This window comes from Canis lupus, chromosome 14, assembly GCF_003254725.2.
Source record: "Canis lupus dingo isolate Sandy chromosome 14, ASM325472v2, whole genome shotgun sequence".
NCBI lineage: Eukaryota > Metazoa > Chordata > Mammalia > Carnivora > Canidae > Canis > Canis lupus.
This window is the reverse complement of record NC_064256.1, coordinates 11,044,597-11,060,290: the sequence shown is the minus strand read 5'-3', so window position 1 is coordinate 11,060,290 and position 15,694 is coordinate 11,044,597. Positions and strand designations below refer to the sequence as shown.

At 35.0% G+C, this 15,694-nt stretch overlaps 1 long non-coding RNA gene across 8 annotated transcripts in view; it reads right to left on the bottom strand.

Moving 5' to 3' along the window:
- LOC112675026 (uncharacterized) overlaps window positions 1–15,694 on the bottom strand; it is a 331,068-nt gene that overhangs the window by 185,451 nt on the left and 129,923 nt on the right. The window lies entirely within an intron of this gene.

The following is a 15,694-nucleotide window of genomic DNA, read 5'->3' as shown; positions in this document are numbered from 1 at the left end:
ATTCAGAGAACCACAACAACCCATGCCAAGACTTCAGAAATCAATGACGCCCAAATATAAGAGAGACTTTGAGATTGCCCCAATAAAATTTTTAAAATAATGGTAGAAGCCATATGTTAAAAAGCTAAGAGTAATGGTAAGTATTTTAAGGCATTAGTCATCACATACACGATTTTGAAGTTAAGGTTGTTTGCTCTGGGAGACTCTTCTCTGGATGGGAACTAACGTCAGAATGTGTAAAACAGATCCTAGGTCAAGTTCAAAATCTCACTAGTAAGTCAATTAATGCTGTGGTTGTGGCTGGTTAAAATGGTGGATGAAGCAAGAGAAAGAGAAACTTTTTATTGTAGTTATTTTTTTCTACCTGGTTTTCTTGCCTCCCACCTTCTCCAAGTATTAACTATTTAGATAAATCCCATACTTCACAGTACATACTTCCCTAAATGTCTTAAATTGCCTATAGTGAAGCACATTTGCTATGTTTCTGTTCTCCCAATGGTAGTAAATATTTCTTGCCTCTTCAATTTATAGATCCATTATAAAATCAGTCTCTGAAATGATTTGGAGGTGAGTGGGGAAAGGTATGTGATTCATTATAACTGACCCTAACAATACCATTTACCAACAAGTGAATTTGAGCAACTAACAGACACTCTATTACCCTAAGTTTTTCTCACATATAAGGGAAAGTTAATAAAAATACTTCCCCTCCCCATAGGAGATCATATATGAGAAAACAGCCCAAGTGAGATCATCTATGAGAATCACAGGGTAAATTAGAAAGAGTTTGAATATGTTAGCTACTATTATCTTGCTGTTTACACTTTACCATCTACAGAAATGCCTGTTAATCCCTGTCATTCTATCTGCTAAGGGCTCCAGATACTGACTATGGACATTGACTCTTGGCCAAGGGTTTTCAGTGGAAAGCCATTCAGGAAAAAAGGAATAACACATTAAATACCAGTTTTTATAGAACTGTGGGAGACAATAAAAATTTTGTTCCCAATCAATTACTTGAAGTTTGCCATCTTTGCCACTGGCAAACATGCAAACATTTAAGAAATATCTAATGAGAGCAAGTAATTGCACAGACTCTGCACACTGCTCAATTGTTTTCTGATGTGCCCTAAATGTGCTGACACCAGCTTTCCTTCATCCGTGCCCCTCTAGGCCAGGAACCTCAGATGGCTCTCTCAATAGAAAGTACATTGTGCTGATTCTGATTCATTAAAGATGTACAAAGACCACAATTTTGGAAGTAGTAAAAAAATACCTCTCAAGTGACAAGAAGAATATGGCAGTGAAAATATAAAATGAAAGCCTGACTAACAACAAGCTTTTCTTTTTTTTTCTTGTATTAAAATAATGAAACAAATTTTAAGGCAGAAAATGGCCAAATCTGAAATGCTTATTTATGTGACCTCATCCTGAACCTCTCCATCATTGAACCAGAGGATTTATCTCTCCTCCATAGATTTAAGTCCATATACTCTGTTTATTTATTCATTCATTTGTATTCAATTAAAAATTTCATTATTTAATTCTTTTGATTTTATGCATTGCATTAGTTGTAGTAACATTCATTAAGCAATCGCTATATTCAGGCATCATAATAAGGGCTTTACATGAATTATCTTATTTAACCTCCTAACAATTCTGTGAGATAAGCTCTTTATTATGCCCATTTTACAGATGAAGAGACTAAGTAAGACTCAGGGAGACCACATTACTTATCCAAATTCACCCAAATAAGCTAGTAGTAGTGGGTGAGCAACTCAAACTAGGTCTGTATAACTTCAAAGTCTGCGTTTTTAAATATTATATTAAACTGTTTAAGTGTTGGGGCTCCCATCATGAGGGAACATGATCCGTCTTATTAGTTCTAGTGGAGGAACACAGAACAGGGGCTGGGAGATATGGGAAGAGTGTGTGAATCTCATCTGTGGTTAAGAGTATCAGAAGAGATGAGAGAGGTAGAGAGGGAGGACAAGAAAGCCTTGGGGGGGTGGGGTGCCTGGATAGCTCAGTTCGTTAAGCATCTGCATCCGGCTCAGGTCATGATCCTAAGGTCCCGGGATCGAACCCCGAATGAGGCTCCCTGCTTATTGGGTAATCTGCTTCTTCCTCTCCTTCTGTCCCTCTCCCCAACTCATGTTCTCTTTCTCTCTGAAATAAATAAATAAATAAATAAATAAATAAATAAATAAATAAATAATCTTTAACAAAAAGAAAAAAAAAAAGTCCTAGAAGTTGTGACACAGAGTTCTGCTTTTTTGCTGAAGATGATATGGTAAAACTGAAGGATTAATCTTTTTTGAAGATCACTGTGCCATATTTATGCTGGACGAACTGCAGTAGGGCATGGTAGGAGATATAAGAAGCAGAGAAGATAGCTATTCTGATAATCCAGACAAGAAGTGATAATGATTTAGGGCAATGACTATAGAATGGATAAGAAGAATGGGGTTTGAGAGACATGGAGGAAGCAAAAATATCAGGCTGTAAAGACTGGGTACAAGTGATGAGGGAGTGGGAGTAATAGAGAATTCTTCCTGTTTAGAGACACTTGTGTTATATTTACCTATAAAGTAATACTAGGGCATTACAGATTTGGGGGAAATAAGATGTTAGCTGAGGAATCTATGGCACAGTGCAGGTGCTCAGAACAGTCAAGGCTTTAAATTTGGGAACCATTACCAAATGATTCTTCTCAGATATCAACTCATGGATAACAATGGTTGCCTGAAACTCTGTATCAATCAAGATGGTAGACAAAATGGAAAGACCTAACCAGCAACAAGCACATAGGATTCTACTTGGAAACAAAGAAATCAATCTGCCTAGAAAAAGAAATGCTTGAAAAACTAGAGTAATAATATGAAGCCAGCAATGAGAGAGGTGATACAGTGGAGTGGCCCCAGAGTTGGACAGTCTGGGCTTGGATCTCAGTTCCCCAATTACTGTCAATGTGACTGTGGGTCAGCTACTGAATCTCACTGTGTCTCCAAGTCTTTAACCTGGAAAATGAGCATAATTATATTAATACCTCAGAGAGTGCTATGGGGCTATGGGAATTAGATATCCATCAAAAGTGATTTGCCATGTGAAAAAAAAATCAATGTTGTTTATTTCGTTAAAAAAAAAAAAGAAATGCACATATAATGTGTGTTGGAGATAGACAGATATATAAAGATATATATGAGGATATTAAGCACCAGACAGAAAATCAAAAGATACGATAGAAAATGAGACATTAAATGCATTAACAGGGAAAACTGAAACCATTGGTCATTAAAAACGACATTTTTCTTAAAGGAAAAAAAGACATTTTCTTCATATAAACTAATACAGAATAATGTGAATTAGGAATTGTTCAATCAATTTTGTTTTCTTCAGACACTAAATTTGAAGCCCAAAGATATTCAGTAACATAATCGAGGTCACACTCAATCAAGCCAGAGCTCAAATGAGTACAATTTCCTAATCCCCACTACAATGAATTTTTTATTACATGATGCCAGATAATAATCCTTTTAAAGAAGAATCTATCAGTTGAGTAGACATCTTTATAACATTTGTGCCTCATTTTTTTTATCACTTATCTATCAGAAATAGCTTGTGTCAAGTTGTTTTTAGAACATAAACTCCCCGAGGCAGAGATTTTTCTACCTTTCCAGAATTAACTTTTCCAGATAATGAGCAATGTGCTCTGTATGCAGCAGGCAGCTTCAGATACAATAACGAGCATTTTGTTTATCTGACTGAAAGACCGTGAATGGGTATTTGTCCTTTAGTGAAAAATCACATACTGAGTAATTTCAGTCTTTCTGTTGACTGTCTCCAGAAAGTTTGTATTTCCTATAAAGCACTCTTTTTAAAGTATGTTGATGAATGGGTTGGCAAGATAGAAACAAGAAGATGATGGATTGAGGATGAAGACCAGTGAAAGAACTGGGAAACCCATTCTCTCATATAATTGTCACCCCTCCCCCCCTTCCCCTGCTGAGATATTTCTATAATTTGTGACTGCATCAGGTTGGTGTGTCTAGTAAATATAGGATATGAAATTTCACTTTAATAAAGCTAAAAATTCAGAGGCTCATACTCCTTACGCAAAGACTTAACTATGACTAATGAACTGCCATGAGTTTTGAAAACAGCCTCACTTTCTCTAGGATATGAATTTGTAGAATGGAAAAATGTCTTTCTGTAAAATGTTGTTTCAGACCTCAGTATGTAAACTGATGTTTATTCTTACTATACTTTTCCATATTTCATATGTCATCAGTAGGGTTTGCTCTTTTTATTTTTGTACACATTAGATTTACATAGTTTTTTATAGATTAAAAAAATTCAAGGATATGGGTACAAAATATTGATTGGGCAGGTTAAAGACATAATATCATATATCCCTCCTTTGTTCAACAGAGAATTTGGGGCATCCTAATAGTGAAAGGAAAATGTAACCTGGAAACTCAGGACAATCATTCCAAGAAATTCCAAAGCACTTAGTGCTTTTTGGATGCTGCTTCAAGGAATTATTACAAGAAAATGATAAATAATCCAATTATGAGATAATTCAGGAAAAATAATAATGAGTAAATAGAACCCATGATAATGGTCCTTAAATGCATGTTTAAATAATGAAGCATTTACATTTACCGGAAAGGGTGGATGACTTCAATAAAGTTGTTATCAGATAATACTCATCTGGTACTTTGCATTTTAAAAGTATGATCTTGTTATTGAATTGAGAAAAAAGTTTCCAACATTCTATATGAATAACTCTCACTCACAGATTATGCATGACTAGAAAATACATGAAAAAGTTGCAAAAAAAAATGCTATTGGTAAGTTTCAGAAGAAAGATCGTGAATTTAAGGAGCTGAATGTTGATTTTAGAAAACTATGCAACTAGGGCCAGGAGAAGCAAAAACAGATCTTTTCAATCGGATTACAAATAATGACACAGGAACCCATCTGCCTATGTTTTATGATGAAGAATGCTGTAATTATTTGATGAGTAGGAGGGAAAGTTTGGTGGGATGAAAAGTTGGAAGAAAGCCAGGGAAGCTGGCTGCCTCAAGTTCAACAAGAAAATGTCAAATCAAATGTGTGTTCTCTTCCTGAAAAATACCCACCCTCATTATGCATCCATGTGTTCATGACTGATGCAAATGAATTTTTCAAGTGCTATACAAATGAGTTGCCTAACTTATGTTAGCCTAGTGAGAGCAAATCCCTACTAATATACAGAATTATATTTTTAGCCTTAGATAAAAGCATACAGACATTAAATGTTTGCAGGCTCAATCTTCCTTTCCTCTTTACTATGTTCCGATTTAATTAATGAAATACTAGAATTGGGACAGTTGTGGCTTTGGACTGGAAATTATGTGAATTCTGGCTATCATCTTTATGGGCAAAACTAGGCTACTGGTACTTCCCTAAGGCAAACACATCTGTGATTTAAACTAATCAGTCCCTGCGAGTCACTGTTGCTCCATACAAACAGGGTGAAAATAACATGTCTTTGCAATGAGAATCTGTCATTTTAAAGAGAAATCATATCATTTTGAGTAAACCTCACCTTAATGGATGAAATATTTGCATATCAATTACTAATTTTCCAACTGAGTGTTTTAGTCAATGAGCATATGAGAACATTTTGATATATTGTCCATCAGATATAAACTCTGATTACTGTATTAATTCTACATTTTTGCTTTATAAAACTGAAGACATTTTATCTTTTATTTATTTACTTTAGAGAGAGAGCACACAACATGAGAGAGGGACTGGGAGAGGGGCAGAGCAGGAGGGAGGGGAAAAGGGAGAGAATCCCAAGCAGACTCTGCGCTGAGGACAGAGCTCAATCCTACAACCCTAAGATAATGAACCTGAGCTAATGCATAAGAGTCTGACACTTAACTAACAGAGCCATCCAGGCACCCCTGAAAATGATTTTTTTTTAGACAAATTCGAGGAAAGCTGAATCCTTTTGTTTTAGTGGCTCATATCAGAAATTAACCTTTATCAAAAAGTAATTGCAATTTTAGTGAATACTAATGTAAACACTGTAATAGTAGCACCATAAGACCTTTAACCCTCACCACAAAAAAGCATGTACAGCTCAAGCATACCTTGAAGATACCACAGGTGTGGTTCCAAACCATCGCTACAAAGCAAGTCAAATCGGGGTTTCCCAGTGCATATAAAAGTTATGTTTACACCAGAGTATAGCCTGTTAAGTGTACAATAACACTTTGTCTAAAAAACATAGATACCTTATTTGAAAATACTTAGTTGCTAAAAAATGATAACCATCATCTGAGCTTTCAGCAAATCAGAATCTTGCTGTTGGAGGATATTAGTGGCTGCCGACTGATCAGGGTGGTGGTTGCTTAATGTGACCATGGGGTGACCATGGCAATTTCTTTTTTTTAAAGATTTTATTTATTTATTCATGAGAGACACAGAGAGAGGCAGAGAAGCAGAGACACAGGCAGAGGGAGAAGCAGGCTTCTCTCAGGGAGCCGGATTCAGAATTTGATTCCAGGGCCCCGGGATCATGACCCGAGCCAAAGTCAGATACCCAACCGCTGAGCCACACAGGCATCTCCAATTTCTTTAAATAAGACAAAAAGGAAGTTTTCCACATCAATGGACTCTTCTTTTCACTCATTTCTCTGTCGTATTCAATGCTGTTTGATAGCATTTCACCCATAGTAGAACTACTTTCAAATTGAAGTCAATCCTCTGAGACTCTGCCACTACTTTATCAACTAAGTTTGTACATTATAAATCCTTTGTTATCATTTCAACAGTCTTCACAGCATTTTCACCAGGAATAGATTCCATCTCAAGACATCTCTTCTCATCCACAAGAAGTATCTCCTCACCCTTCAAAGTGTTATCATGGGATTGCAGCTGTTTGTTTTCCAGGTGATAGTTGTTCAGTTACATCATCAGGCTCCACTTCTAATTCTGGTTCTCTTGCTCTTTTCACTATATTTGCAGTTACTTCCTCCACCAAAGTCTTAAACCCCTCCGTCATCCATGACCATCTTAGCTAGATCTTCTGTATAATGTTGCAGCTTCTATACCAGCACTGGGATGTTATGGAGAGTTTCTTTCCTTAAACCTCAGGAACCAATGTCTGCTGGCTTCAAACTTTTCTTCTGCAGCTTCCTCACCTTTCTCAGCCTTCACAGAATTGAAGAGATAGGGCCTTTCTCTGGAGCAGGCTTTGGCTTAAGGGAATGTTGTAGCTGGTTCGATCTTCTATTCAGATCACTAAACTTTCTCCATATCAGCAACAAAGCTGTTTTGCTTTCTTATCATGTGTGTGTTCACTGGAGTAGCACTTTTAATTTCTTTCAAAAATTTTTCCTTCCCAGGAACCCTGGGTGGCGCAGTGGTTTAGTGCCTGCCTTTGGCCCAGGGCGCGATCCTGGAGACCCGGGAGCAAATCCCACGTCGGGCTCTCGGTGCATGGAGCCTGCTTCTCCCTCTGCCTATGTCTCTGCCTCTCTCTCTCTCTCTCTGTGACTATCATAAATAAATAAAAAATTAAAAAAAAATTTTCCTTCCCATTCACACATTGGCTGTCTAACTCAAGAGGCACAGCTTTCAGCTTATCTCAGCTTTGGACCTGCCCTCTAAACTAAGCTTAATCACTCTAAATTTTGATTGAAAGTGAGAGAAATGTGACTCTTCCTTTCACTTGAACACTTAGAGGCCATTATAGGATAATTAATTAACCTAATTTCAATATTATTGTGTCTCAGGGAACGAGGAGGCCCAATGAAAGGAAAAGAGACAGGGCATGGCTGTTCAGTAAGGCAGTCAGAACACACACATTTATCAGTTAAGTTCACACTCTTATGTGGGCATGGTTTGTGCTGCTTCCAAACAATTACAACAGTAACATCAAAGATTGCTGATTGCAGATCACCAGAAGAAATACAATATTAATGAAAAAGTTTGAAATATTGCAAGAATTACCAAAATATGACACAGAGACATATGTGAGCAAATTTTGGAAAAAATAATGCTGATAGTTTTGACACAAGGCTGCCACAAGCTTTCAATTTGTAAAAGACAAAATATCTGTGAAGTGTAATAAAGTGAAAGTGCATTAAAAGGAGATATTCCTATAGACAGTTTAGCACGTTAACTGACTTGTCTTCAAATTAATAAATACTTCAAACTGGAGAATGTAATGAAAACAAAAGCAAATGCAAAACTTCAAAGAAAAGGCTTTGGAACATTTAATCCAAATATTTTCTTTAAAATTGGAGTTTGAAATATTTTAAGTATTTTAGTTCCAAGTTTACTCATAATTATTATAATTATATATTTATTTTTAATAATTTAACAATTGTCCTTAGCTACATATTTATTCCAATTATTAATGAAAATTACACAATAATAAAATATGGAGTAGCAACTCTAAAATCAAATACTAATATAACATGTTTAAACCTAAGAAAAAAAAATAAAAACAAAAAACTGAGATTAATTTGCTCCGGTTCTTTTGTCCTTTTCTTCACAAGCATGCAGTTAGTAAAGTCCTGTAAATGTAAATGCCAATACAATAGTATCTCATTGTTCTTCATGGAAATTAGTGATGCATGATAATGCATGTCATTAATGGTCATGAAAACCATTGGAGAAATCATATTGCATTTTAATGAATGAGTTAAATGCCTGGGATTGTCGACTATGTTAGAGGAATAATCATCTGAGAAAAATTAGTTCTGACATTTGGTAATTAGTAGTAGAAAAATTATAAATTTCACTGAAAGAACATTTTGTCTAAAATATTTTATGCTATCCCAAATGCAAAAGCCACAAACTACACTGTTTATAGAAAATATTTTATCACAAAATCATAGTATTCTGGGTCAAGGAATTATTTTAAAAGACTTAAAAACATCCTTATCCAAGTAATAATAGCACTAATAGTAACAACTACCTTCTCTATCAGACATAAAGATTCATAAGAATGACAAGATTACTTGGACAATTATTTTTATTCTACACAGTCTAAAAATATATTTGATAAAACATGAATTAAAACTGTTGATATTTTTTTCTGAAGTTATGAGGCCATCATAATGGCATTTTGAAAGTTTACTCATCACGGATGTTCTTTTAAGCAGATTTGATATTGCCAAATACATGCAAAATTTTTTTTACTTTTTTACTGTTTTGACATTTGCACCAATTGTGTAAAATCTGTGATGGGGAAAACTACTGGCGTCTTAGGAATCAAGGCAGTGCCACCACAACGTACCAGTAGTTGGGTTCTTCACTGACACATACACTTAACAACAACAACAAAGCCAGGTCTCTAAAGATTGTCTTAATAAAGCAGTGAAATTTATTAATTTTATTAAATCTTAATCCTTGAGTACACATCCTTTAATATTCTGCATGATAAAATGAGAAGAAAGCATAAAGCATTTCTGCTATATGCTATAAAGCATAATGGTTGTCTTGAGAAAAGTACTTGTGTGATTGAGTTGAGAGCAGAACTAGACAATTTAACCATAGAACACATATTTACCCAAAAAAACAACCAACCAACAAACTATGATTATTCACAGGTAGATATTTGAACAACCAAAACAATTTTGAAAAATGAACAAAGTTGGAGAATTCACCTTGCTTGATTTCAAATCTTACCACAAATTTATAGTCATCAAGGCAATGCGGTAGTGGTGTAAGGACAGGCATATAGGTCAATGAAATAGAACTGAGAAGCCAGAGATAACCCATACACTTATGGTCATTTGATTTTGACAAGGGTGACACGGAGGAAGAGGAATCTTTTCAACAAATGGTGCTAGGAGAACTGGGTAACCAGACACACACAAAAAAAATGAATCTGGAACTGTGTCTCATATCATACGCAAAAATTAGATTGACATGGCTTGTATGCTCAAATGTAAAAGCTAAAGCTGAAATATGCTTGGGATAAAATATAGCAGTAACTCTTTGTGACTGCAGGTTAGGAAAAGTTTCAGAGATATGTCACCAAAAGCGCAACTGACAAAGGAAAAAGTAGATAAATCAGGTTTCATTAAAATTAAAAACCTTTGTGCTCTACAGGATATCATATTTAAAAAAGTGAAAAGGCAACTAACAGAACCGGAATAAATATTTGCAAATCATATATCTAATAAGGGTATAGTATCCCAAATATTAAAAAAAACAAACTCTTTAAACAACAAAAAGATAAATATCCCAGTTTAAAAGGGGGTAAAGCTTCTGATTAGACATATCTCTAAAGAAGATATGTAAATGGCAATAATGTCCATTAGGGAAATGCAGACCAAAACCACAATGGTTTCTCACTTCACACATACTAGAATAGCTACAATAAAAGATAGGCAATAACTGTTGGCAAGGAAATAGAGAAATTAAACCCTCTTACACTGCTTTTGGGAATGGAATGTCAAATGGTGCACACACTGTGGAAAACATGTAGGCAGTTCCTCAAAATTTTAAACATAGAATTACGGGACGTCTGAATGGCTCAGCGGTTGAGCATCTGCCTTTGGCTCAGGTCATGATCCCGCAGTCACGGGACTGAGTCTCACATCGGGCTTCCTGCATGGAGCCTGCTTCTCCCTCTGCCTCTGTCACTGCCTCTCTCTCTCTCTCTCATGAATAAATAAATAACATCTTAAAAAAATAAGCATAGAATTACTATAAGATCCAGCACTGTGGGGGAACCCTGGGTGGTTCAGCGGTTTGGCGCCTGCCTTTGGCCCAGGGCGCAATCCTGGAGTCCTGGGATCAAGTCCCACATCGGGCTCCCTGCATGGAGCCTACTTCTCCCTCCTCCTGTGTCTCTGCCTCTCTCTCTCTGTCTCTCACTATCATAAATAAATAAATAGATCTTAAAAAAAAAAATCCAGCATTCTGAAAAAAAAATAAAAAAAAAAGATCCAGAATTCCGCCCCATTACATTACATTTCTGTGTGCCTATGAAAATTAAAAATGTCTTTCCACACACAAAAATGTACACAAATATTCAAAGTAGCATTATACATAATAGTCCAAAGTGGGAAACAACCAACTGATGAATAAATAAACAAAATGTGGAATACCCATACAATGACATATTATTCAGCCACAAAAAAAAAAAAAAAAAAAAAAAAATGGCATACTGGAAACATACAACATGGATGAATCTTGAAAGCATTATACTACACAAAAGAAGCCAGTCATAAAGAGAACATATTATATGACTCCATTTATATGAAATGTTCAGAATAGACAAATTCATAGAGACAGAAAGGAGATGAGTGATTATCTAGGATTTGGGGATTGTCCTGGAATGGGGAGGGACTGCTAATGGATGTGAGGTTTCTTTCTGGGGTGATGAAATGTTGTAAAATTGATTGTAAAAAAATAATAATAAGTAAAAATTTTTAAAAATTTAAAATATAAAATTTATTGTAGTGGCTGCTTACTTTTGTGAATGTATTGCAAACCACTACATTTTAAAATTTAAATTGATAACTTTTATCATAGATGAATTATATATATCTCAATAAAACTGCTTGGAAAAAAGTGAGTATTTGGCAGACATTTTTTTAAAAAATAAATGAAGTGAGCCTGTCACTTTAAGGAAAACAACTGATAGTTTTTGCTGCCAGTGATACAATTAATATTTTCAAGCAAAAATTTAAATTTGAAAAACTTTTATCTGCCACCATGTGCTAAACACCTTCCCAGTGTTAGATTTTTTCTATGGAGATCAGTAGGGATATTAACAAATGTGGTTTTTGATATTTATGAAATGTAACCCTTAGAAGGTCTGTACAACTCAGGGAGCCAATATTTTTCAAATGACCAATGAATGTGGCTACAAAATCATGTGTGCATGGATAAAAGATTTATTTACAGTGCAAAAGAAGCCAATAGACTCCAAAGTAATAGAGTAAGAAAAGTTTATTGACAGTATAAAAAGTTGTTTAAAAAATAGGGCTTAAAGAAAAATAGGACTTCAAATCCACACTGCAATTAATCTTTAAGAAACTACCACTTACTGAGTTTTGGTATAGTTTTAAAGAGGAATTATCTGAAAAAGGCAATTAATGTACTTCTCTTTCCAATTTCATGTCTGCCTATGGATGGATTTTTATTTTATACTTCCAGCAAAACAGCATATTATAATGGGTTGGTTGCAGGCCAGGTATAAGAATCTAACTGGCATCTAGTAAGTCGTACATTAATGAGATTAAAAAGTAAAACAACACAATTCTTCCCATCAGTAATTACATTTTTGGAAAATAGTTTTCATTAAAATATGTTATTATGTTAATCTATAATGAGTTGAATATTACTTAGTTAATTAATTAAAATAAAAATTAATTAATTTTCTGTTTAATTTCTAATATGGTAAATATTGATAGTTCTAACAAACCTAAACAAAAGCTCTTTGAGATACTCAGTAGTTTGTAAGAAGGTAACAATGCCCTAAAACAAAAGTTTAAGAATTTCTGTTCCAGGGCATCTGAGTGGCACAGTTGTTTAAGCACCCAACTCCTGGCTTCAGCTCACATCATGATCTCAAGGTCATGAGATCAAGCCAAACATCAGGATCTGCACTCAGCGCAGAGACTGCTTGAGATTCTTTCTCCTTCTCCCTGCCCCTCCAGCATGCATGTGTGCACCCTCTCTCTCTCAAATAAATAAATAAATCTTAAAAAAAAAAAAAGAATTGCTGCTTTAAGCCCTCCCATCACTTTCTAGTGGGGTAAACTTCACTCCAGGTGTTCTGAGGGGTTTAATACAGGCCTAGTGAATTGGATAAATAAATTATGGAATATTTGGAAATATGGAGTTTTTACAAAAGTTTTAAAGATCAGTGCTTGTAAAATAAAGTCACATGTCTTGTAAATGAAAATAAATAACAAGAACAGAAAAAAATTTTCTCTGTTCTTACAGACAGCTGGACATGTGGTTACAAACACCCAGCCTAGAAGCCCAAGAAAAAGATAAAAGGATCATTATAGAGACATTTCAAAAAGAATTAAAAAAAAAAAAAAGAATTTTGGTAGCACGTTAGCAGGATTTGAGAATTGGCTAGATATGGGAAAGAGATGGATTCTAGTGTCTGGAAAAACCTTTTGTACCATTAACAAATAGGTTGTAAAGAGGGAGGACTGTCATAATTATGAGTTTCAATCTGGCAAAAATTCTAATTGAAAATGGGATAATCATTCAAAAGGGTAGGAGTTGATAATTAAGTGAGCTACTTGGACTAGTAATATACACTGGACTGACATAGGCTTTAAATTATATTTTATGGGCTTTACACAAATTTATAGGCTTAATATATATGATATACATATGTTTACGTGAGACATATGTATACATACATATGTATATATATGTATAAACTTTGGAAGTTTCATTATAAAACATCAGATTTATTAAAAATTTATTATTTAATAATCAGGAGCTGAGATAAGAATGGGCCATAAACAATGGTAAAGCAGAAAAGACCTACCATGATTCTAAAAATAAAATCAGATAGGTTGATATATATATATATATATATATATATATAAAAGTTTTGGAAATTTTCAGAAAATGTTCTACTGACATTTGGGCCTTTGGTATTTTAGGAGGACAAAACTAAATCTCAAGTTTCTTTATACTGAGAATTAGTATATTGATGAGGCAAGCTGGGTGTTTGCAAAGGTATGAGGTAACTTAATCTTTTTGTAAACTAATCTCAGGAATGACAGTTCATCACTTTAGTCATATTCTGTTTGTCAAAAGCAAGTCACAAAATCCACCTTTGTGCCACAACAGAGCACAGATACTAGGGATCATTGAGAACCATCTCAGAACCTGCTTCCCACAGAAGTTTAAATCATCGTAAAAAGATTTTTCACCTACACTATGTTAGAGGAAATGACAAAAGGCTAAGGAAGGTCTTCAGATTAGAGGAGACTAATGAGACATGACAACTAAATATAGTATGTGAGTTTGGATTAGATCCTGCACCAAATAGGAAAAGAATACTCTAAAGATATAATTAGGACACTTGACAAAACTGGAGTATGGATTGTAGATTAGGTAAATGTATTAGTGTCAAGTTTTCTGAGGTTAATAACTGTTCTGTAGTTATCTTAGAGAATGTCCTTGTTCTTTGAAAATCTACACTGAAACATCTAGGGGTAAGAGGCATAATGTACATAATTTTTACTCTAATGATTCAATATAATACTATATGCACATCATACCTACACAAACTACGCATGTTATATAGAGAGAGTACATGTAATAAAGCAAATGGAGCAAAATATTTTCAAAATTGGTGATTTGGGTTAAATGGTATACGGGGATCCTTTATATTAACATTGCTACTTTTTGTTAAGCTACAAATTTTTATTTCCAAATAAAAGATTAACTAATAATATAGTCAAGGTTACATGGAAAGGTTATAAGTAGTCTAGCCAGTGAAGGAACTATTCTTTAATAATTCAAAGTATTTGTTTTAGTACGAACCACATAGGGAAAATAGTTAAATATACTGTTTTTTATGTTCCAGGTACCATGCAAAATGCTTTTTTATGTTATTCAGTTCAAATCTAACCACATTATGGGATGCCTCGGTGGCTCAGCGGTTAAAGCATCTGCCTTTGGCTCAGGGCATGATCCTGGAGTCCCAGGATCAAGTCCCACATTGGGCTCCCTGCATGGAGCTTGCTTCTCCCTCTGCCTGTGTCTCTGCCTTTCTCTCTCCCTCTCTCTCTCTCTCTTTCTCTTATGAATAAATGAATAGTCTTTTTTAAAAAAAACTAAAATTCTCTACTGTATAGTTTCAAAAGCATTTGATTTCAGACACTGTGAAAAAATCAGCCTAAATAATCAACCTGAAGATTAGTGTCCAAAAGCAGAGAACAAAGAATTCTCTCAAATGCTGAAAAGGGCAGCTTCTCTTTAAATCTGTGCTCTTCCATTTTCACCTGCATGTCTTTATAATTCCTTTCAAACCCAGGACCAAAGGAAACAAGCCATTCAAGCCTGGTGCTTCAGAGTAGGTTCTGGCATGGGAACATGGGTAGATGGCAGGAGGGCAGGAAACCACATGTTTGTGGATGTGGAGCTGGCTTTACCAAGGAAGAGCTTTCAGGATGACCTGCTGTTGGTGCTGCCTGGGATTAAGTTTCAAATCTTTTGACATTTTGCCCCAAACTCCATTTTTTTTTTTTATTAATGGAGAAAGAGGTGAATGTAGATCAAGAATTCCCGCAGTGAAAAAAAAAAAAAAAAAAAAAGAATTCCCGCAGTGAGAGAGAACAAGCTTCTTTCTCTAACTTCTCTAACAGTCTTGGAGAATATTTGCTGATCTTGTTCTCTCAATGAAACAATATGACCTTTTGCTTGTGTATCAAAAAATGATTATGACAATCTGCCTATGAAAATCCTGAACCTATATCATTAGCACTTGCAAATTAGCTTGCATTTGCGGAGCACTTGCTATGTGCCTGGTATTGTGCTTATCATTTTACATAGGCAGTAATTCAGGTGGCTGGGATTTGAACCCAATGCTATTGATTGTTTGCTTAATGATTAATTTATATTCCCTCTTTGTGAGAAGAGCCAGGAAGTATAGGAAATTAAATTAGACATGGACAACAGTCTCAGAAAGATT